At 38.6% G+C, this 25,350-nt stretch overlaps 1 protein-coding gene and 1 pseudogene across 2 annotated transcripts in view; one reads left to right on the top strand and one right to left on the bottom strand.

The window, feature by feature from the left end:
* Positions 1-25,350, bottom strand: part of LOC122800094 (serotransferrin-A-like) — a 653,725-nt gene that overhangs the window by 135,809 nt on the left and 492,566 nt on the right. The gene's annotated exons all lie outside the window — the stretch shown is intronic.
* On the top strand, positions 1,393-2,025 carry LOC122800104 (annotated as a pseudogene).

Raw genomic sequence — 25,350 nt, 5'->3', positions numbered from 1 at the left:
AAGCTCTGAGCACATGCAAGGTGTTTCTAATGCTATGAGCACATATTCTTTTGTTCTGCATACGGCTGATACTGTGAGGCTTGTTTCTGAATCTCACTAACTGTAAGTTCCTTCAAGGAATTTCTGAACAAGACATTCTGACAAAGACCCCCCCCACCCATTCTTACTGTTGCATGCTAATCCTAACCCTAACTCTACCTTTGCCTCTAACCTCAGCCCTACACCTTACCATAGAAACCCCTTTCTGTTGTACTACCACTACATTATATACTCAGACACACACAACATACAGCAGAGGCCATGCAGCACACTAAATCTATGCCCTTACCTAACCCTTGCTCTAACCATGATCGACAAACATTCACATACACTCTCCCACCTCCTAATGCCAAAATGTTTGGTATATCTGAAAGTTTCAGCATTAAAATCTCACACTCACACTAACCTTATCACACATGCACTCTGGCTTCCTTATTTCAACATCTACAATACTTTACAACTGGAACTCTTGATGAATTTCCCAAGCAGTTCACTCCATTAAACAAATGAAGATTTAAATGAGTGAAGGATACCCATATTTATCTATTTATCTATCTGTCTATCTATCTATCTATCTATCTATCTATCTATCTATCTATCTATCTATCTATCTATCTATCTCATAGCAATCAAGGCTATTAGACCAGAGACAAAGTGTGCCCTGCTAATAACCACCCTCAGGATCCACCAGCCTTTTCAAAGAGGGCAAGGACTGTAAGTCCTAGAGTGTATTTTAAGGTACCAATCCAATTGTCTAAGCTATGTTTGAAGGCCAACAGGGAATCATACTGCTTGACATGCAAGTGGAGTCTATTCCTGAGCAAGGAGAGATGCTGGTTGATGCACCTGTCTCTTCATTTAGTTTTATGTATTCCCTGATATAGATTCAGATCTCTTGTTCTAAATGCTGACTGTACTATTAGAACACACAAAGCAAGATATAGGTCGCCCCTCAAGAACCTATATGACTCTATGTACAGGGAGAGTGACTCCATCCTTTCCTGACAACTAAGGCGTTTGAGTCCAGAGTTTCTTTTTGTTAGGAAACTTTTGATCTGACCAGTATGATGCAACAGTACACTATATTCTATAATTGGCCTAATGTGAGAGCATACAGTGGAATGAAAACTTCCTTGGTTTGGGTAGACATACCCTTGGTGATTAATTATGATAGATAGAAGGCCTTCCTGACTATGGTTGCTACATGGTGATCAAAAGACAGGGAGCCTTCTGTCCAGGTTTCTGAAGACAGACTCACTGGAAACAGCTGCTCTTCTTGACTTTGTTTTTAATGGCCTGTTCCTTCCTCCTTTGTTACTCTGTTTTGATTAATTGCCAGGCTTCAGCTGTACCATGGCCACATTCTTCAAGAAGTGAACAATATTATTAAAGAACAGAATTGTGAATTAAAGCAGAACAAAGAGAGCAATAACAGGATATTGTGCAGCTTTTGAAAAACAAGAAAAATATCTGGAACTTAAAATTAAGAAAATGGCCAGAACTGATAACAAGGATGCCTGCAAAATTCTAGCAAAATAGCTTTTGCAGGAGCAGAAGCAGAAGAGACAAACATACTCAGTCAGCTCCAAAGTAGCACTGATATCTTCACAGACCGGATTAATGGGCTCACAGATGGTGCTATGTCTACTATAAGTAAGTAAGCAATTAACAAAAATATAGATCCCCAGAAAACACTACAAACTGTACAGAATTTCCAGAAGGAGAACATAAAGATGGATATGATTGATGAAATGATTAATGACACAGTAGATGACATTTTTTTTATTATTATTTTTTATACTAGATGACGTTTTTGATGACTCTACTGATGAGGAAGACACCCAGGATCTTGTGAACCAAATGCTGGATGAAACTGATTTTGAAAGTAAAATCTTGAGGAAGATGGAAGATGTTTCTTCAGTTGGCAAATTACTTCCATCATTTTCTAAATCTACAAATATATTTGGTGAAGAGATTAAACACTGAAGGCACTGAATGTAGGTTAAAGGACTGTGATATACTGTGCAGCGTAATTCAGGGACATCTGCCTCAAAGGATTTCAAAGCAATTGCACCTCGGCTATGATTATTAAATATTGCCAGAACAATCAGGAAGAAGAGAACTCCTTTGAAAGTGCCACAGAACACTGCACCAGCAAGACAGGTTGAAAGTGATGATGCTCACACTCCAGATACGTATGGAAAAAGCTCAGGCTACTCAACAAGGGGTGTATAACTGAAATACAAGGAAAAAGGAAGGTAAAACTGGAGACCAGCTGTTAGGTTTGTCCCCTTCACAGAAAATAATTGAAATACTAGTGAAAATAAGTAAGGTAAACAAGGCCAGAATAGACATATCATGTCAATGTTCTGAAAACTGTTGAAAGAAGTATAGACTTTGGTAGATAGTTTAGTAGCAGAGATTAGAGAATCTGGTAAAGACAGAAAACTGACCTTTACACCTGCTGTTTAAATAGATGATACATTATCCAAGCCACAGAAACAAAAAAAATAATTTCTGTTCCAGAACAAGTGTTTTCAGAACTGCCTAATAGAGAAAAAAAATCGATTCAACATGCTACTGTGACTAGTCCAGGAGAGAAGGCTGATTTAAAATCATACTGAGTACCAAAGTCAGAAATACAAGCTGAAGTAAGAAATGTTTCAGCTAGCAGTAATTAAGGGGTTCAAAAGTGAGTGGAAGAGCCTCAGAGCCTGATGAGACAATCAACTTCTGTCATGATTTTTAGGAAGCTGAACAGCATTTCAAAATTTGGCAGTAATCCCATGCTTAGGGTTGATGAACTAATTGGTTGGGGAAGCAAGATTCGTAACTACATTAGACTTGAAAGTTTACGGCCAAGAAAATACAGCATTTTCAACACTAGAGGGACTATTTCACTATAATGTTCTTCCTTTTGGGAAACATGAACAGTCTTAAAATTCTGCACTAACTTTGCTGCTTCTTACCTACACAATGCTATTATACACTCCGAAGACTGGGACTCATATCTAGCTAAGAGTATAGGCTGTGCTTGACTCCCTGAAGCCATATGAATTAACTGTAAGTGCCTTCAACAGCAAGGTATATAAGAGTGAAGTTAAACACTTTTTAGAGTGAAGGCAGCGCTGGAGCTTGTGAGGTATTATTAGACGTTTGTGCCCCATTCTGCAATGTTAGTATTCCCCTACATGGATATTACTTACAGGAAGGTGCTCCTCAAAATAAAGTGGACAGTAGGAACAAATACTACTTTTAAATATTTAAAAAAAATTAAAGTTATGTACTCACCATAACTATGCAGCTGTGTTGTCCATTTTCATTTTTCCTCAACTACTGGGTCTTGGATCCAACTTGGCTGCATTTACAAGACTTTCAGATCCAACTCTTGAGCTCCTCCCTTTACCCACAATGCCTTGGTCAGCCTGCAATATGGCAGATCATGTTTGCTGCCTTATAAGCCATAGACAGAACATACCCAATGTTAAGACAGAAGTAAAGCTAGTACTAGAAGACTGGGACTCAAACCTAGAACAGAGGTTCCACAATAACTGTAAAGTCACTCCAGGGGCTAAATGAAGGGGGTTGGAAGGTGGGGAGTTGAGGAAGAATGAAAATGGACAACACAGATGCATAATTATGGTGAGTACATAACTTTAATATCTGATGTTGACCTTTTCATTCATTCTTCAACTATTGTGAAAGAGTACCCAAATATGTGAATCGTGGGTGGTTCACATGGAAGGATATTCCAGATTACTGCAGAACCTACTGCAGAACCAAAAGCAGCCCTATTTCTGGAAGTCAAATCTAATTTGTAATGAACACTAAAAGTATGAGCATTAGACCAGGTAGCTGCTGCACAAAGGTCGTCAATAGAAGTTATAGACCAGGAGGCGGATGACGTAGCCATGGACCTGGTGGAGTGTGCTTTAGGGGTTCTGGGTAGGGACAGACTTTGCTAATGGCAAACAAAGGACATACAATCAGTAATCCATTTGGCTAAGGTAATTTTAGAAGCTGGTGAACCCAATTTGTTTGGAGAGAAAGAGGCAAACAATTGCTCTGACTTTCTGAAATATTTTGTTATATGGAGATAAAAATGGAGTTGTCTATGTATATCCAAAAGATGAAGAATGCATTCACCTCTGTTAGCAAAGCTGGGAAAGAAAAGAGGCAATTAATGGCTTGAATAATATTTTTCTCTGAGGCTACTTTAGGCAAGAAGGATGAGTTGGTCCATAAGGTAACCATGTCTTTGTGAAAGATGGGATATGGAGATTTGGAAGAGAGAGTCTTGAATTCGGAAACTTGTCTCACAGACTTGGCTACTAGAGACATAGTCTTCCAGGATAAAATTTTTTAATCAGAATTAGCTGATGGTTCAAAAGGGCTCTGAGTTAAACCATGCAGTACAATTATCAAATCCCAGCATAGAGTATGGTCCTTCACTGGGGGTCTAAGCAAAAAGGTACCTTTAAGAAAGGCCTTGCACAATTTTGAAGAATTAAGAATCATTTTCACCTGAATGAACATTAGTTATTGTTGCCAATTGTACTTGGATAGTAGAGAAACTAGGTCCTTCTTGAAAAACAGATGCTAAAAACTCTAGGACAGCAGAAGTAGGGGCAGTGAAGGGATCCAGTTCTCCCCGGAGAGCCCAAACAGAAAATCTTTTCCATTTACTTTTGTAGATCTTCCCGATGGAGACCTTGTAGGAAGATAATAATATTGGTTTGATGGGGGGGGGGGGGCTTTGGCTGTCTAACTATCAGTAGAATTGGAGAAACCGTGCAGTCAGCTTGAGGCCAGTAATGTTCAGGTGATCCATCTCCGTGGGATGAGAGAGAAGGCCTGTACTGGGGGTCCACTATCCAGGGTGCATATTGAAGGTGAGACCAAAGGAAAGGGAACTACACTTGACAAGGCTAAAAGGGGCAATGAGGATAAATGTGCTTTTCAGCCAAAGTGCCTTCTGTAAAAATTTGAGAATTAGAGGTATCGGAGGATAAGCAAAAAGGAGACTGGAGGGCCAAATGTGGACTAGAGCATCTCTCGGTGACTCCCCCGAGCGGGGATCATGGCAAAGAACCTGCTGAACTTGTTGTTGTGGGAAGATGCAAAGAGATCACAGCAAGGTTGACCCCATTGATAGAAAAACCTCTCCACCACCGATTGATTGAGAATCCACTAATGAGGCATCAGGATGGACCTGTTGTGTTTGTCTGCTAGCATGTTGGATTTCTTTGGTATGTGCATTGCCATAAGAAAGTGGTTGGAGGAGATCACTCCCTGACACACTCTTTTTGCCTCCCAACAAAAGGGATAAGATCGGGTCCCCCACTGTTTACTGGTGTCCCAAACCACAGACATGTTGTTGGTTTGAATCACAATTGTCCCAAGAGGAAGGGCTTCCTTGAAGGCCTGCAATGCTAGGATGGCCATTCTCATCTCTGGGACATTGATGTGTGAATTGGTCTTTTTTGGGGGCTATGTATCTTGGACTGTATGTCCCAATAAATGCCCTTTCACCCCAGTTGGGAAGAATCTGTGGTTACTTGGGCTACTAGGAGTGGAAGAACAAAAGAGCAGCCTTAGGATACTTTGTCCAAATGAATCCACCAGAATAGTCTTAGCTTGCTCATGTGAGTTTGATTGGTAAGGTCAAGGAATGGTGAAGAATTGACCACTGAACGGCTAGAGTCCATTGAAGAATGTGCATATAAAAATGGGCCATGGTAACCAAAGATATGGCAGCTGCCATTGACCCTAAGGCATGAAGAATAAGTATGGGTGGGGGAGAAGGATGTCAGATTACTTGCTTCATGTGACACTTTATGGTCAATACTCAGTGTGTTGGAAGGGAAGCTATCTGACTGACTGTGTTTAGCTAAGCACCTATGAACTCCAGGTTCTGAACAGGTTGAAGATTAGACTTACAGATATTGATTGAGATGCCTAGGGATTGTCATAACTGGAGCAAGTAGTCCCTGGATTTCTCTAGGAGATGCCTGATTGAGGTGGTGAGGAGACAGCCATCTAGATTAGGAATGGAAACACTCAGAATCCCAGCAGTCTCAAATGAGCTGCTACTACTGCCATGCATTTGGTAAACACACTGGTGACTCTGGTGAGACCAAAGGACAGGGCTCTGAACTGGTACTGACTGACCCCCAGCCGAAAACGCAGAAATATTTGGGATCATCTGTTCATCTTGATGTGATAGTATGCATTCTGAAGACAGATGGAGCATATCCAAACATCCTTGCATAGAAATGACAGAATGGACTGAAACATGACCATTCAGAACTTTGATTTCTGCAGAATATAGTGTGTGCTGTATCTTTGAGAAGCATTTCAAGTATGGCACATGCATATAAATAGCAAGTATGTGCTAGCTTCAGTGCCATTTTAAGAGTACAGCCAGAGAGTGAGCATATATGAGTGTAATAGCTAGTTTGTTTATAAGTTTATCTAAGTTAAAGTTATTAAGCCTCAATCCTGATGAGTTTGTACATAATAAAGCTGCTTGAACAGAACCCACAAAGACTCGTCTATTTTATCCTGACTGGACGAGTGACAACTTCTTTACAGATCAATTAATTTTGCTGAGGTCCAGAATTTGTCTCGGGTCCCCTGTTTTCATTGGCACTAAAAAGAATCTAGAGTAAGTTCCTAATCCTTTCTGGTCTTGAGGGACCTCCTAGATGACTCCTTTGTCTAGCAGTTTTTGAATTTCTAGAGCTGCTGCCTCCCTCTGACTGGGTGGAATATTGGGGAGTATTTTCCTCTTGTTTTGGGAAATTTGAGAAAATGGTATGAAATAATCTCTGAATATGATTCTTAGCACCCAAGAATATTTTGTTATTAATTCCCATGTGTCTGGGTGCAGAGACAAGCTGAGCTGCCTGCATCCAAAGGTGAGCAATTGGGCAGCCCTTCAGGAGAGCTGAAAGTGTTTATCCAAAAAGGGGTCTCATAAACCCTGGTTCTGCAGGCTTCCCCTGCCTCAAGAATGGCATCTTTCATAGGTTCATAGGTAGGTACTAGGCTATCGGCCCAAGGCCCTACATAAGCCTAGCCGACAAGGTTCCCTGGCTTACACCACCCAAGAAAGTTATTTTCCTGTGCCACTGTCGAGCAGAGACACAGAAGTGATCCCCGGGGTGTATTTCCTATTTCCCATCCACTCATCAAGATTTTTCTTGAAGAGTACTAATGAAGAACTTTGCTGGACATAGATGGGTAGCCTGCTCCAGAGTATGGGAAGTCTCTGGGACAGGAATCTATCCCTCCAGCATGTGCTGTTTATTGTGGTGACAATGTTTAGATCCCTAGAGCATGTAGCTTGGAGGGATTGGGATTTCTTTAGGTGTAGCATGTCCAACAGCTCTGGGTTTGACATAGCTTTATATGTTAGGCAGAGATCACCTTGGAGTAGGTGATATACTACGGAGTAAAGCTGGAGTTTTTTGAGGCGGTCAGTGTAGGGCATTTGTTTGAGGCCAGTAATCCTCTCTGTGAGGTACTTCTGTGGCCTTTCCAGCTGCTGCAGATGTCTTGTGAGGTACATTTCAAAAGGGGCGTTGTACTCTATAATGGGTCTAATGAGGGTCGAGTAGAGGGGACCTCTTTTTTCCTGGATGAGAACCCTTTTATGATTAGGTGTGCCACATAAAAGGACTTCCTGACTACTGTGGCGATGTGACTATCAAAGGAGAGACTACTGTCCACCTGGGTCCCAAGGTCTCTTATCACAAATTTGGTGTTAGGTAGATTGCTGCCTATGTGGTAGTTCATAGGTACAGAGCTTTTACCAAAGGGGATGACACTGCACTTTTTGGCATTGAGCTTGAGATTCATTAGAACTCCTCCAAACTGAGCTTTTCCCAAAAGAAATATGAAAATAAATGAATATTTAGATGTCATAATTGTAACTTTTGTTCTTATTTATACACAGTAACCAATGAGATCAAAGTGAATAATGTTAAGATTAAAGGAAGATATTCATGCAAGTCAAAATATGTTATATATTTGATATTATGTGTCTCGTGTAATGTATTCTGTGTTGGAAGAACTACTAGGGACCTTTGTCCTAATATTTATGAACATTTATACACAATAAAAGCAAAGGATGACCAAAATACCCTCAGTAAACATTACAGTAATAGCAAATGCAAAATTGATTTTAAGGTTGTTATTTAAATCATATTTTCAACTATGAAAGTTTATTTGATGCAGAAGAAGAAGAGTTGGACTGGAGGGAATATACATGGCAGGTAAAACTGGACAAATGTTACCGTTCAGGTCTAAATGACAAGGATAATTTTAAAGTGTTTTTAAGGAAGAAAAGAATAAAGCATTAACTGGAATTGTGTAATTAAGTTAATTGTATAAATATGGTGTCAAATTGCAGTTCATTCAGTCCGAAGAAGTCTTGCTAAGAGATGAAAGCACTTACTGGATGGTGAAATAAAGTGTTTTGTATTTTATTACAAGATGTTTTTTATTTGTTTAACTTTTAACAGCATGCTGCATGCTGAAATATTAACCCTGTTGTTTCATAAAGTAAATTTTTTTGTCCTTTCTTTTCTCAATGGATTGCTAAATAGCTGTATAACTGGCTCGGGCAGAGTTGGAATAGGTTATAATTTGCTAATACCAGGAATGATTCTTTGAGGTGTACCGTTGGGCTGTGATCAATTTATTGATGACCACTTTACCGATTTTGCCTCCAGTCTTGATGAAAACATCAAACTGGCTATCACCTTTAGGAATACTAAGGATTATGATACTTTATAATCTGAGCCATATGGTTATTTGGAAGCCACATAGGCGTAGAATAGGTTTTAATGTAAAAATGTGCTCTGATATAATTTTTGTAAGGAAAGAAGAGATACCCATATGCAATCAATAATAACAATAATATAATTTCGGACATTTATCACTATAAGTCCCCAGTATGTGTGTATTAAAAGACCTATTTTTGATATACATAGTTAGATGATTTATAAAAATACTTATGGTATAATGTCAACCATTGTTATAATATCTCAACAAGGTCAGGGTCAGACTGCCATTATAGAAAACATTGATTTACTCCCACATAGAATGTCGTACTTCCTTTCTAATATATATTCAATGGGGATAATAATTAGTCTTAAAGTAATCAACATTCATTTAAGCCTTTTGAAAAACATTTGTAAAGGCTACCTACCTAACATTAGTGCCCACTATGACATAGCTTTTACATATTCAATGAAAAAACAAAGAAACCCCTTGTTCTATACCTTACTCACACCTTTCAACAGACAACACAAAAAGGTAACCTATGCCATTAAAAGTATAACCTGGACAATATTTTATTAGCTGACAGTGCTGCCACTATCTTTAATAAGGCCCTTGTCTGTATTCCAAATCAGTTGTATTCATGACCTTTATGTCTACAAAATCCTGATTACCTCTGAAGTATGTCATTTGAGCTTCACAGTCCCCTAGAACAGAGACACTGCCTGGAAAATCTGGAAGCAAGCACAGCCCTCTCATGACTACTAAGTACATAGCATAATGTAGATAGGGCAAAAGTAATTTACATCAGCAGTAGACAAGTTGCAACACTTACTAACCCCAAACAAATTTGGAAAGAAGTAAACTAATTAACAAGTAATTCGAAACAAAACACATCTCCTCACCGACTCAATTCAACAATCCTTCCCAATCATGGATCCTTTGATTTCGATGATCCCTATGACTAGTTTTTAAAAATATAGAAATGTAATTTTCCATCACATGTGTTAGCTATTTATTCTATCCCACATGCAACAAATGTTTCCAGGTGTAAGAATGAAATAATTCTCACACCCATACATAAATGTGCTAGACTTCCAGTACCTTTGAATTCCATCTTATCTCTCATCTAAGAGTAAAGTAAGTAGGTAAGTTGCTACAGAAAACTGTATACAAGTGGCTTACAGGTTATGTCCTTCTGTGTAACATCCTGTTCACACACCAACATGGGTTAATAAAGCACAGAAGTAGCCAAACTGCTAACATTAACAAGGCCCCTGGTAGTTGTCCTTTTCATTAATTTCAACAAAGATTTTGACCTAGTAAATTACAGTTTGCTAATAAACACCCTGGCATATGCCATCTTTGGTTTCTCCACAAATGAATGGTTCTAAAGTGCAACACCTTATCACCTCCCTACCAGTGTTCCTCAAGGTTCTGTTCTAGCACCTGTTCTGTACAACTAATTTGTCAACTGTTTATCTATTGAACTCAAATGTCCAACCTTATTCTCTATATAGTTTATCTTGTCTTTTCTGAATCTGGTCCTAACCACAACAAAATAATTCATAATCTTCAACTCACCCTCCACAATGTACACTACTGGTGTATTATCAAACTAGAGCTAAGAATTTAAGGTTCGTATATACAACACAATCAGAAGGTTGTACATAAAAAGGAAGGGGATGATGATCATGATGATGAAGATGATATGGGTGATAGAGTTTTGAGAAATAAAGAGAAAGTATGATTTTGGATGCAGGTCCTTAAGGACAAAAGGAGAATGACAACAGCTGTACAGAACATTATATTCATAAAATAGTAGAAAGTATTATAAGAATTAAGCCAACACAGGAATGGAGAAAAGAGATTTTACTAATAGGAATGACTGCAAGTAAGATTTCAGAAAATAGACAGCAAGAAGTTGGAATTTGCTGGAGAAAATTAACAAAGGAACCAAGGTATTGGAAGCAAATGACTAGAGAAAGAAAGTTGCCAGAATGGGATGAGGCTTAGCAGACATTTGAACTGCAGGTTAGAGACTGACATACATACCAGGGACTGATTACAGAATATAGGTAAAAAGTTAAGGATATTGGTATTGCTAAGTGAAAAACAGTTATGGTAGAGATTTTACTTATGTCTAGAACAGAAGCAGCTGTTAAAAAGGTATAGTTCATAGGGCATCTAAAATATTGCATGATAACTATAAGAAGCAATCAGAGGAGGTTAGAAAAGATTGGGAAGAGAGACAGGAAAGGCAATTTATCAAGGAACAATGGAAGGACATCTGTATGACTTCCAAGTATGCAACAAAGTGCAGAAAGTTTAGGATTTTTTTCTTGGAATGTTTGCATAGATATTTTATACCCCAAGCATACTTCAGAGAATTTTTCCGAGGGTAGATAAATCGAGGTGTGATGGGAAAAAGAGATAGAGGTAATTGGGAACATATGTTTTGGAAATGTAAATGAGGTGGCAAATTTAAAAAAATCCCTACAGAACATTTGTCAGAAATGTTAGGAAAGCAAATTGTTTTAACTAAGGAAATGATTCGAGCTGGGGACATGGGTACTGAATTGCATAAACATTGTAAGATCTTACTAAGTTTAATGGTACTAAAAAACAATTACTAGAAAAAGGAAATCAAAATCTAAACCAACAGTAATGAGGAACTGAATATTGTAAAAGACATAAAAGAACTGTAGGTGGGGTCTTTAGAAAAAGGAAATAGCAAATTAAAAAAAAACAGGTTAATGAAATAAAATTGAGACACTGGTGCTTTCCTACCTATCTGTTGAAAAGAGAGGAATATGTGGAATGGGTAGTGGAGATTATTCAGGAGCTATTCAAGAGGATATAAATTACTTTTGAATATAGCTAGGGAGTAGGATAAAGTTAAGGTAGAGTTTAAAAACAGGGTGGAAATAAAAGAAAGCCTACTTGGACCTCGCCAAGGCTTTTGACACTATCCCCCACTCTGGAATCACAGATAAATTTACTAAGCTGGGCATTAATCCCTACATCACTTGATGGATTGCAAACTGGCTTACTGACAGAACACATAGTGTAAAAGTAGCAAACTTCAAATCCAGCTCCAGACAAGTGACAAGTGGTGTACCGCAGGGTTTTGTCCTGGGACCACTCTTGTTTGGCATCTACTTGTCTGAAGTACAGGCCAATACTAAGGGACTCTGGCTTACAAAGTTCGCAGATGACTGCAAACTGGGAGCCATTATTGAATCCCCAAATGATGTGGATATACTACAAAAAAGCCTTACCGAAACAGATGCCTGGTGCCATAGCCATGGGCTCAAGCTAAATGCCAAAAAAGTATAGTTGTCCCCTTTGGGAAAAACCACATACCTGTGAACTACCACCTAGGTGGCAGTACATTAAACACTGAAAGTGTGATAAGAGATCTAGGAACACAGGTGGACAGTGGTCTCACCTTTGATAACCACATAGCCACTACAATTATAAAATCCTTCTACATGGCACACCTCATCACTAAGGGCTTTTCATCCAGAAAAAAGCAGGTCATTGTCCCTCTGTACTCATCCCTCATTAGACCCATTATAGAATACCATGCTCCCTTGGTATGTACCTCACAAGACATCTGCAACAACTAGAAAGGCCACAGAAACACCTCACAAAAAGAATCAGATATCTTAAGCTGACCGTCTAAAGAAACTCCAGCTATACTCTGTCGCATATTGCCTACACAGACCCGATCTCTGCCTAACATACAAGGCCATGTCAAACCCAGAGTTGTTGGACATGCTGCACTTAAAGAAATCCCAATCCCTTCGAGGCACATACTCCAGGGATCTAAACCTTATCATCACGATGAATAGAACATGCTGGAGGGATAGGTTCCTGACCCAGAGACTCCCCATACCCTGGAATAGGCTGCCCATACATGTCAGGCAGAGCGCCTCAATGGCCCTCTTCAAGAGGAACCTTGATGATTGGATGGTAGATAAGAAATTCACTCCGGGGATCACATCAGTAGCCCTGCTAGACAGGGGTCCAGGAAAGTAAATATTTGTGTGAAGCAATTGCCAGGGAATCATTATGGCTACGCTTGTATAGGCCCTAGGGCCGATAACCTAGTACCTACATATGAACCTATGAACCTATGAACATAGAAGTAAATGGATTCTGTGGAAACAACATATATCAAATAATGTTCAGGAGGAGGATAGGAAGTGGCACAAATATGTAATGTCAAAGGGAATTATAATTATTAAAAAGGAAACACGTGTATGCAAAAACAAAAAAGTTACTATGGTTTGTTTACTTTTCTATTAATGTGTTTGAACCTGTGTGACTGTTTTAGTTGTGATTTAATAACAATGTATAAAAAAAACTTACAATAAATGTGAAAAAGATTAAAATTATATTTTTGGGGACTTCTGAAAAACTCAACAGTCTATCACCTCCATACCTCTCAACCTGGAAACATCAAAATTCTGGACAAAGGCCCATGAAAAAAATCTGTATGCTGATTAACATAAAATCTGCATGCATAATTATGTAACCCCACCCACTCCAATGGAATTGTGGGATACCAACTTTCAAATGCAAACTGAAGAACAGACAACCAAAATATGGCCCCAGAGTCCCCCTGCCAGCCATTTTAATGTCTCATTACTTGGCTATTTCACCCCAACACTGTAATATGAATACTACTTTAATTCTACAATGAATATTTGGATTTTATTTTACATTTTATAACACAAACACTAATAGACATCTGCTAAACAAAGCAATACAGTCTCACAATGAAAACAGACTTAGCATTAAAACTTCTCTGCCACTGAAACTCACATTCATTGTAACAGCATTGAAACCCACATCCAAAGAAAATGCATCTGGCCAGTGGCAGATGAAGATTACCAATGGGCTGTTTTCAAATCATAAGCCCCTTGCACATGAAACATACATGTGTTCTTTGATACATCTTCCTGAGTTTATTAAAGTATATTCCTTATATAATACAGCACATGTCTTAGAGCGCGTTTTAAATGTATTGCTTTGAACATTTTCCAGTAAGCAATGAAACAAAATGCATGAACCAATAATGAGAAAACTCCCCAATTCAGAACATTTCCATCATAAAAGTCTACTCAAACTTCTACAATCCACCAATATCAGTAAATATGCACAATCTCTGCAGAAATAAAAGTCATCTAAATTCCACTTTAAAGAGATCTGTAACTAATGAAGAGGTTGCTGCTAGCAAACAACTTTATATTTCATTGCTTCATCTACAAGTACATTGGCTGTTGCCCTTGAAGAATAAACTGCCTATCTTGAATTAAAAAATGATAAGCTAGTAATATTTCAATAGTGAATGGATGGCAAACTGATAACAGGTTCATAGTTAATAGGTATCTCTGCCAAAAGAAGACATTCTCAGGACTGCAGCATCCACCCCCTTTAAAAGTATAACAGTGCAGTATCAGCACTCCATCTACATACTGTGGGAGTAGAACCCACAGCCTTCTGTAGCAAAAGCAAGTAGAATACCTGTTGTGCTAACAATACAAGTACGCTTTGCATAAGCAGCACTAAACTTCTCTTTTCATAAAGAGCTAATGTGTTTCCTAAAACATAGGAAGACAAATTTAAATGGCTATCATTATTTAGTGAATTCAGTTCTCACTGATTTGCCAGAAAAAAATAAATTTTATTTTATTTAACATTTGTTTCCTGGGAAATGCTGACTTAGAACAAAGCTACTTTTCAGCAGAGGCCTGGGGAGAAATGCTCCAGATGCATGTCTATGTATCGTGGGAGGAAACCAGAGCACTGAGAGACAGAGAGAGAAAGAGATCTCACTCTAAGTAAATGCACACTAGATAAACTAATGTATTGTTGCAGGGCAACGGTAAAACAAACTCTAAATGTAATGGCTGAACTAGAGTGACTGGCTGGAAAACTATCACACTCAGTAAGTGCAGAGAATGGGACCTGCTATATCACACACAGCAAATGCAGACAATGGACCTGTATAACGTAAATGCTCATTAGATAAACATATTCTTGCAGCAGCAGCAACGTTTCAATTAGAGTGCTAAGAGTGGCCATATACATAGACTGAATTAGAGTGGCTAGCTGGAAAACAAACTATAAATGCACTAAATGTAAAGGTTGAACTAGAGTGGCTGGCTGGAATGAACTCTAAATGTAAGCAACAGTTGAATTAGAACCAGCCATAAATACACACTAGATAAACTCAACTCAAAGATAGCTTGGCTGGCCAGCAGATAAATAAAATAATAACAGTTGTTCTTACCTGGAATTTTAAATTTGCCTGCCATTGCTGTTATATTCCTATTCCCTCTGAGTCCAACAGGCAGTAGCTGATGTCATCAAGCACGCCCCTATAGGTTAGTGATGCATGGTGATATCAGCCAAAAATTTAAAGTGATACTGGTAACTAATACAAAAAAGAAAGAAAAAAAAAAAAGACCGGGAAATTAAGGGGGCCACTCAGGAATTTGTGGCACCCCAATATTTTGCCCTCAAAACCAGTAAATACCGAGGAATTCGGTATGGTTGAGAGGTATGATCACCTCTCATTGTTACCTTAGTTGACAATAATCAGGACACTGAACACATCTTCAGTTTCAAATACTTAGGAATTACACCATATCCATGTTTAAATGTTTCCCTTTATATCAACAGTTTGTAGTTCAAAATTAACTCAGCCCTCTTTGGATGCCATAAAATCTCTTACTTTCTTATACTGAGAAGCTAGACAGCCATAGGCATAAACATCTTGCAGACACAATTACAAGCCATGACCCACTATCTCATTGCCAGTTGCTCAAAATAACAAGTGCTGTAACTCCCACTAGACTGACCATAATTAATTACTTAGACATCTTAGCACCAGATCCTGCTGAACTGCATAGCCCTATCAGAGCCTTAACTCTTACCCTAAAACTGACACCCAATCCCTAACCACAACACTCTTTTCCCACTCTCTCACCCTATATTCCACAATTGCTCTCAAAAGCTAAACCTCCACTCACCCTTAAAGTCTCATATCACTCCTTAAAGCTAAAGCTCCACTTCCCCTTAACCTAAAGTCTCATATCACTACTCAAACCTAAAACTCCACTCCCCCTTAACCTAAAGACTCATATCACTCCTCAAACCTAAAACTCCACTCCCCCTTAACCTAAAGTCTCATATCACTCCTTAAATCTAAAACTCCACCCCCCTTAACCTAAAGTCTCATATCACTCCTCAAACCTAAAACTCCACTCCCCCTTAACCTAAAGTCTCATATCACTACTTAAACCTAAAACTCCACTCCCCTTCTTAAACCTAAATTTCTTGATTGCTTTATAACCTTAAAACTCCACTCTCATTCCCTAACCCCAAAGTACTCTCTTGCTCCCTACACGTAACGCTCCCCTTCCACTTCCTAAGCATAAAGTCCCTGATCACTTTAACTGTAAACATTTTTCCTGTTCCATAATTCTAAATCTCACTCCTGATTGCTGCCCAAAACTCTAATCTATGCTCTCACTCTCTCCCAGCAGAAGTCATACTTATCTTGCTCTAACTTGAGACATGACAACTCCATTCTCTCTGCACAGCTGTCAAACTTTGCCCGAGATATAGTTGAGATCAAGTGTGAGCAACAGCCTGTGCGAACTACAAGATATTTTACTCCTTGGTTGAGAGACAATGGTCTTTGAGCATCTGGGATCCTCATAACACATTATAAGAATAAGCAAAATAAGCTGGAAGTAGTAATGCCCATGCATAAAAACACTTGTATTAGACCTATTTTTTTGACACTGTTAATGGGGTTTTCTCTTTTTCTCTAGTGTCTCTGGCATTTGCTAATAGTCCACAAGGGTATCTGATATATAATGGCTCAAAAAAAGCTGAACCCTTTCAGGTCTTGTGGATATTCTCTAATGTCATGCAGTAGGTATGGTATTAACTAGATTGAGTTTTTACAATCTGCTTCAATAACATTTTGTTTCATGGATTTTAATGCTCAGTTAAAATGTTCCACTAACCCACCTATCTGGGGAAGTGCACAGAGGCTTTTAATCACACACCTATAAAGCACTGGCACATTCAGTGCACTATCGTGGTCATAAATGAGATCCCCTGGTCAGTGAATAGTTCCTTAAATATCCTAACTCTGGAAAATAATGATACTCTCTCTCTTCCTGGATATAGGTGTGTATTAGACTAATGACCACAAGGTAATTTTTAAGCCTAGAAATGCATTAGACTTACATAGATTAATAGTCTCATATTATTTGGTTACATAATGTAAAATAACTAAAATGCATTGAATCTCATTGCTAGATTTTACCAATGGCTGGGCAATGTCCATAGCAATATATTTAAACTGAAACTCTATGACAGACATTGGAATCTAATGATTTTTGAAGCCTGGGTGAGGGGCTGTCTTCTGGCACTCAGGACTCATTATTTTTGCCAGTAAAACCTTGTTAGGATCTATGCCTTAGTCTTGCTAATTACTAGATGTCCTCCTAGTGCATATCTATCAGCTAAGCTCATCACTAAGTTTCTAAAAGGTTTAAGCATTGATAGTTAGATATTACTTGCTTTCTGTCTTTATTCTGTACAATTAATCATTCTGTAACTTGAAGTGTAGGTAGGAAGTGGGAAAATGTTTTTCAGCTTCTTCGCCTACAGTTCCAGCTATAATTTCATTTGTTCTGCTCCAAGTGTCATCTTCTCAATGTTCCTTTTTAAAGTTTGTCCAGTTTACCAAGGCTTTCGACACCATCCCCCACTCTGCAATTATAGATAAACTCACAAAACTAGGTATAAATCCCTATGTCACAAGATGGGTTGCCAACTGGCTCACTGACAGAACCCACACTGTGAAAGTAGCAGACTCCAAATCCGACTTCAGACCAGTGACAAGTGGAGTACCACAGGGTTCTGTCCTGGGTCCTCTCCTGTTTGGTATCTACTTCTCTGAAGTACAGGCTAACACAGAAGGTCCTTGGCTAATGACGTTTGCAGATGCCTGCAAGCTAGGAGCCATAATAGAAACTCCTAACGATGTGGACATCCTACAAAACGGCCTCACTGAGACAGATGCCTGATGTCAAAGCCATGGCCTCAAGCTCAATGCCAGAAAGTGCATTGTCATCCCCTTTGGTAAAAACTCTGTACCCATGAACTACAACATAGGTGGTAGTATACTTAACACCGAAAGTGTGATAAGAGACCTTGGGACACAGGTGGACAGTAGTCTCTCCTTTGATAATCACATCACCACAGTAGTCAGGAAATCCTTCTACGTGGCACACCTCATCACAAAAGGTTTCTCATCCAGAAAAAAAGAGGTAATTGTTCCCCTCTACTAATCACTCATTAGACCCATTATATAGTACAATGCCCCTTTTGGTATGTACCTCACAAGACATCTTCAACAACGGGAAAGGCCGCAGAAATACCTCACAAAGAGGATTACCGGCTTCAATCAGATGCCCTATGCAGACCATCTCAAAAACCTCCAGCTTTACTCCATCGCATATCACCTACTCAGAGGTAATCTCTGCCTAACATACAAAGCTATGTCAAACCCAGAGCTGTTGGACATGCTCCACTTAAAGAAATCCCAATCCCTCCAAGCTACACGCTCTAGGGACCTAAATCTTGTCACCACAATAAACAGAACATGCCGGAGGGATAGATTCCTGTCCCAGAGACTTCCCATACTCTGGAATAAACTACCTATCTATATCAAACAAAGCTCCTCATTAGCACTCTTCAAGAAAAATCTTGATGATTGGATGGGAAATAGGAAATTCACCCCGGGGATCACTTTTGTGGCTCTGCTCGACAGTGGCACAGGAAAATAATTTTCTTGGGTGGCAAAAGCCAGGGTACCTTTTTGGCTAAGCTTGTATAGGCCCCCAGGGCTGATAGCCTAGTACCTATCTATGAACCTATGAACCTATAAGAGGTCATTCAGTGCTGGTGTTTCCCCAGGAGTAGTCTGTCATGAGGTAAAAGACACTACCTCCTGCCCTGCCACTGTGGGGAATGGGGCCCCAGTGTCTAACTCTTGTCCTAAGAAAAGCAGCTTATACCAGCTCTCTTTAATGGCAGTTGTTTCTTAACCTTTTTCATTTTCTACAATGTTTTCTTTTATAAACCTGATGCATAGAATCCTCTTTCTTCTCTTTTCGTGTTCCTGTATTTTAGATCAACAGGAATATCATTATGACTCTGCTCAATATTAACTTGTCTCACAGTATAATCTACCCTCTCTTTTTGTTTCCTTTTTTATTCTTTTTTAGGTTGCTATCATTTTGTTTCATTGAGAGTGCATACCATCCTCTCACTTTTTTCTTCTAGGTTAAAATTCCTTTTCAAAGGGTATCTCAGATCAAAATTTATCTTCAGTTTCTTGTTACCTAGAGTTTTCCTTTATTTGAGTTTTCTGCCTTACAGTGTCTGACATGGATTTAGAATTCCAACCAGGTACTGTTTCTTCCTTTTACTATAGGTAAAGTCTGATTTATAAATTTCTCCTCCTCGGCAATCAGCTGCTGCATTGAAACCATCATTTCTGGTTCACTGTTTTACCTTAACATTTAGGGGGAGAGCATGATTTCATAACTGAAAAGGGAGGCATGAAATTTTAAGTCTGGGTTTTTAAAGATACAAATGGATAGGTATATTATGGTCCCAATGATTGTAAAGTACTGTTCCTATGACTTTAATAGTAAATTTAAAATTCTGCCCAGTTTATGCACATTCCATATTTCTGAACGTCATTTCTTTTGAATACATTCTTTTGGCGAGTCACTTCATTATCTTCAGTTCCACTAATTACTTCTACTCCCTGTTTGGAACACTTTTAGGTTGCAGTATTATACTTTATAACATCCTTCCTTTTATTGTCTCTCTGTTCCTGCATCTCTTTAAATGGCAGTGTTTCTTCTTCCCTGTATAACCTTAAGTAAATGTTAGTACCTTTGGAACTTTCTAACACTACTGCATGGTCTAAGTAGTAGTAGTAGTGGTCTTTCTGTACCCCTTCTCCATAGCTCGCATAACCATCTAAGGAGTTCCTTTAGTTCAATGTATGCTCTCTCTCCTTTGGGAGTTCATTTTAATCTAACTTATTGCTGATTGATATATTTGCTGTATTTCAGGTTGTGAGGTGTGCACACTTGCTGAGATGCTATCTGTAGCGTTCCCTCCCTCCTGCTATAATTTCTAATGGTATAATCCTTTCCCTTTAAACTGCTTTTACATTGTGCTTTTGCTGACAGTTCTGCACGTTATATTCACTCAATGTACTGTTTTTTTCTTCATAAGTATGACACTATATTTAGATGTTCCCTCCAAAATTTGTAACTCTTCCCCTCTGTAATATATTGGCTATGTGCGGCATTTATTCATTTAGCTTTCTGCCTAGTGTTATGGTTCAACTTTAGTCTGCTTCCCACGTGTAAAATTATTTAGTTTTCATACCTGAATTTTTTTTCTCTTGAAACAGAGCGCACCTGCTACTCTCGTGTTTACTGTTTGATTTTATCTGCAGTCCAAGAGTAGGTTTTTGTTGGTGGAATTTTTTTTCACTTTGCTGATTGTTTCTTAAGCTTTCTGTCTTTTCTTCTTGCTTCTACCTGCTCCGTTCGCCCTTGCTGTGCTCGGGCTCACTTCACACAAAATACCCTACCCCCAATCTCACCCACCCCTAATCAATTTCATTTATAGGTGACCTTTCTGACTCCACTCTCCTGCCCCTCACTTCCTTTGCACATCACCCTATCTAGTTCTTTCTCTATTTCCTAAGCCCCACCTATAGCTTTTCATATTACTCCTTTCTCCACCCTCTACTTTCCTTGCCTCTATATTCTTACCTATTATACAATCTTACCCCCTCCACACACTCACTAGTCTCTCTTGATTTACCCTCCCATGTCATTACACTATGATTCTCTCTCCCTTATTATCTCCTCTTCTTCCTCTCCTTACATCCTTTCTTCTTATACACCTTTACACCATCACCCCTTATCACAATCAGCTATATCTGCAACCTTGTTTTCCCACTTCTTGTCACTACACTACATTTTCATTTATCCATTACTCCTCTCCCATATCTTCCTCTCTCTTTTCTTGTACTGAATGTACTCTCCCTAAAATCAAACTTCCTCTCATGAGTTCTACACTTGGTCGAATCAAGCACAAAATCTTCTGCGTCTCTCCCTTTATTACTCTTCTTTTTTACCCTCTCAGCACTCTACTACTCTCAGGGGATATTCATCCAAACCCTGGTATCAATTATAAGCCATCCACTATTTCCTCTGACTATCAAACTACCTTGCACTCACATAACCCTCACTCCAAAGTTCTAACCCTTTACTCCATTTATATTCACAGTGCCCTCAATAAGACATCTGATTTTCACTCTTGGATAGACCAATATTCTCCAAACATTGTTACTTTGTCTGAAACCTGGCTAAAACCTTATAACAATGACAATGAATTTCTTCCTTCTGGTTACAACATTATACGTTACGACACAACGTATAAAAAAGATGAAGGTGTTGCCATTGTATACTCTGATTTCCTAACCCTAACCCCCTCTTCCATACCTCATCCTTCTTTTCACCCAGCTGAATTCATCATTGCTGATTACAAACTTAATAAACACAAAACCTTAACAATAGTCACCATCTATATCCCCCCTGGAAATAATATTCCCTTATTAGAAGAGATTCTTCATTGGATGTCTGATAATATACCCAGTAAGACCATAATACTAGGTGATGTCAATATTAATTGGTTTACCATCTGCTCTAACTTTCCTGCTTCTAGTCTAAACCTATATGGTTACACTCAACTTATCTCTACTCCAACTTTTCATCATAAGCCTACTAACACTAGCTCCATCATTGATTGGATTCTAGTATCTAATTCTCACCTCTATCACTACTCTGAATCCCTCCCAGACACCCTAAGTGATCACAGTCCTGTATGTATCCAAAGATTTTCCTCCCATCAGTCTCAACCTCATAAATTCAAAGAATGCCATAAGCTGACTAATTGTGACCCTCAGACTTTTAACAACTCTCTCCAAGCTATTGATTGGTCCTTTCTCTTTTTCCTACCTTTGGGTGATGCTGTATTTCAATTTAACTCTATCTTCCTTAATACTCTTGACTCTCTTGCCCCTTCCAGATCTGTCAGAGTAAAATCTCAATGTTTTCCTTGGCTTTCTAACTTCACACTGTCTTTTATTTGCAAAAGAGACAATGCATGGAAACTCTGAACCAAAACAAAATCTCCCACTAACTTCCAAATATATAGGGAACTTTGGAATCTGACTAAAAAGCACATTATTACTGATAAGAAGAACGTCTGTCTCACTCACCAAACTCCTTCACCTAGAAATCCTAAAACGTTCTGGAACACTATTAACCATATTCTCCATCCTGGCACTCCTTCGACTCCCACCCATGTCCTAATAACTCACTACTTGAAACTGCATCTCTCTTTAACTCATACTTCATTGATGCCATCAGTAAACTCACGCAGACTTCCAACCCTACTAATCCTTCACCTCCTACCACCTCTCAACCACACAACTCCCCCTTCTCATTAAAAACAATTCCTACTAACTATATTAAAACCTTCTTCTTAAACTAAAACCATGTTCACCTTCTGTTGATAAACTGCCACTTCCTTATGATTGCAGCTAATTCTATAGCATATCCTGCCTCCATCCTTATTAATCACTCCATTAGAGAATCAACTGTCCCCACTATTTGGAAAATGTACCTATCCACAATGGAGGGAATTCTATTGAACTCTCTAATTATCAGCCTATACTAATTCTCTCCCCTCTTTCCGAAATTCTTGAACATTGTGTTCACAAACAAATCTAAACCTATCTTATTCAAGAAAACCTGATTACCCATACCCAGCATGATTTTCGCCCTTACCACAGTACAACTACTGCTCTCATCTCTTTTATCAACTCTATATGTCTTGCTAGAGATAACAATAAACTTGTGTCCTGCCTCTTCTTAGACTTTTCTAAAGCCTTCAACACTGTTTCCCACTCCATCCTCCTCTCCAAGTTAGCCAAACTCAACTTATCCACCTCTACTATCTCTTGGTTCAACAGCTACCTTTCATACAGGATGCAATCTGTAAAATGGCCCTCTACTTTCTCTCCCTTTCTTCCTAATAATATGGGTGTCCCCAAAGCTCAATTCTAGGTGCCCTTCTCTTTAACATCTTTACTAATCACCTATACCAATCTTGTCCCTGGTCTTCCCTCATTCAGTATGCTGATGACTCCACTATTGTCTCTTTTGCTGATAACCTTACAGATCTACTAACTATTACACAAAAATCCTGTAACCTTACTGAATCCTGGCTATATAACAACCAACACATTCTTAACCCTAAAAAGACAAACCTTCTCCTATTCCTCCCCAAATCCCTCTACCACCTGAAATCATTTACCATCTCCTCACTAAATAACACTTTCATTTTCCCTGAAACCCATACTAAGCTCATTGGTGTGACCATAGATGATCGGCTCAAATTTCATCTACATGTAGATCAAAACCCACCAAAAGCTTGGTTTATTGTATAGAAATAAAAGGTTCCTCACCCCTGCCACTAGAATCTCACTCACCCAGGCCTACTTCCTTCCTAATCTCTTTTATGGCTCTCAAATCCTATCTAATCTACAGTCTTCTTTTCTTTCCAAATTAGACTCTACCTACAGTAAAGTAGCTAGATTCGCTGCTAAACTGTCTTTTAAATCTCATCACTGCCTAGCTCTGAGGACACTTAACTGGTTAGAGTTTCCTAATCATCTCTTATTATCTCATCTTCAAGTTATTCATTCTATACTGAATAAACTCTACACCTGCCCTAGTATCTCTGCACTTATCTCCCTTTACACCCCCCATTCTCTCAGAAGCTCTGATCAACGCCTACTTCAAATTTACAAACCTAACAAATCTATTGCACAGTATCTCTTTAGCTCTTCTCTTGCCTCCCATTGGAACAAACTTTCATTGCCTCTGAGAAATATCTCCAATGTTCACGAATTTAAGAAAACACTAAAACTACATCTAAATAGTACCTGGGCTTGTCTCTGTAATCATCCAACTTGTCCCCTCCCCTACTCTAGCTTTACTTTTTTCCTATTACCTTCCTTTTGTTTCTCTGTTTTCTTCTCTATCTGTCTCCTTACATTTTTACTTATAGTTATAATGTTACTATTACTGCTGATATTGTCAAATTCCTTGCAAATATTTTTCTTGTACTGTATCACATTTTATTCTTATTGTTGTTATGTGGAGATTTTCTCCTCAGGCCTCCACTGAAAAAGGGTTATGCCCAGTTGGACCATCCCAGTTAACAAATAAATAAACAAAAAAGTACAACAGTTAGTACAGAGGATTAAAGCTATGAGCTGTTAATGAACTACTACCTGTAGTCCAGGGTTTGATACCCTTATCTTCCTTTTGCCTATTGTGTGACTCTGAGTCAAATAGAGCTCTGCGGCAGTTTAAAAAGTGTCTAGACTTCTCAATGGTCTCCTGGATTTCATGACTAATAACTGCTTATAAACCTATAATCTTTATTAGATTTTTAAACATTTATGAGTGCATGTAGTTTTGGCTCTCCCCTTTTTATGTTAGGTAAAAGTGTATTTTTTGGCTTATCCATGTGCTGTTTCCCCTCTTCACAATGATAAGATGATTTATTAAAAGGAATACCTCCCTCCCATTGCCTCCATAAATTCTTAAAGTAGGGAAAATCCCTATTATCATATCATGCATCGAATTAGAAAATACACCAACAGGGTGAATTACCTTCCAAAATACAGTTTGTCTTTCTACTTCAGTAATGGGATACTGTTTCCTGCCTTCTTGAATTCAGACAATCTCAACTGTATTTTTAGTAAAGGTGGCCCTTTGACACACATACTGTTATTTATTTATTTTTATTTATTTGGAGTTTGTTAACCGGGAAAGTCCATTGGGCCAGAGTGAGCCCTTTTTCAATGGTGGCCCGGGGAGAAAAGCTCCGGGTACAAATATATGGAAATAATAGCAGCATAAATCACAACAAATAACAGCAGCATTAATCACATGTCACAACAAATAACAGCAGCATTAATCACATGTCACAACAAATAACAGCAGCATTAATCACGTCACAACAAATAACAGCAGCATTAATCACATGTCACAACAAATAACAGCAGCATTAATCACATGTCACAACAAATAACAGCAGCATTAATCACATGTCACAACAAATAACAGCAGCATTAATCACATGTCACAACAAATAACAGCAGCATTAATCACAGCAAGGTTAACACGGGGTAATTATGAAAATAGCAATCAGCAGAAGTTATTACAAACATACAGAAGTAAATAGCACCATAGATCAGCAGGAGTTATTGCAAACATGCATGAATAGTAACAGCTTAGAACATATCAATGTTAA

The sequence above is a fragment of the Protopterus annectens genome, chromosome 4.part0 (genome assembly GCF_019279795.1).
Source record: "Protopterus annectens isolate FY-2018-M chromosome 4.part0, PAN1.0, whole genome shotgun sequence".
NCBI lineage: Eukaryota > Metazoa > Chordata > Ceratodontiformes > Protopteridae > Protopterus > Protopterus annectens.
This window is presented reverse-complemented; position numbering and strand designations above follow the sequence as displayed.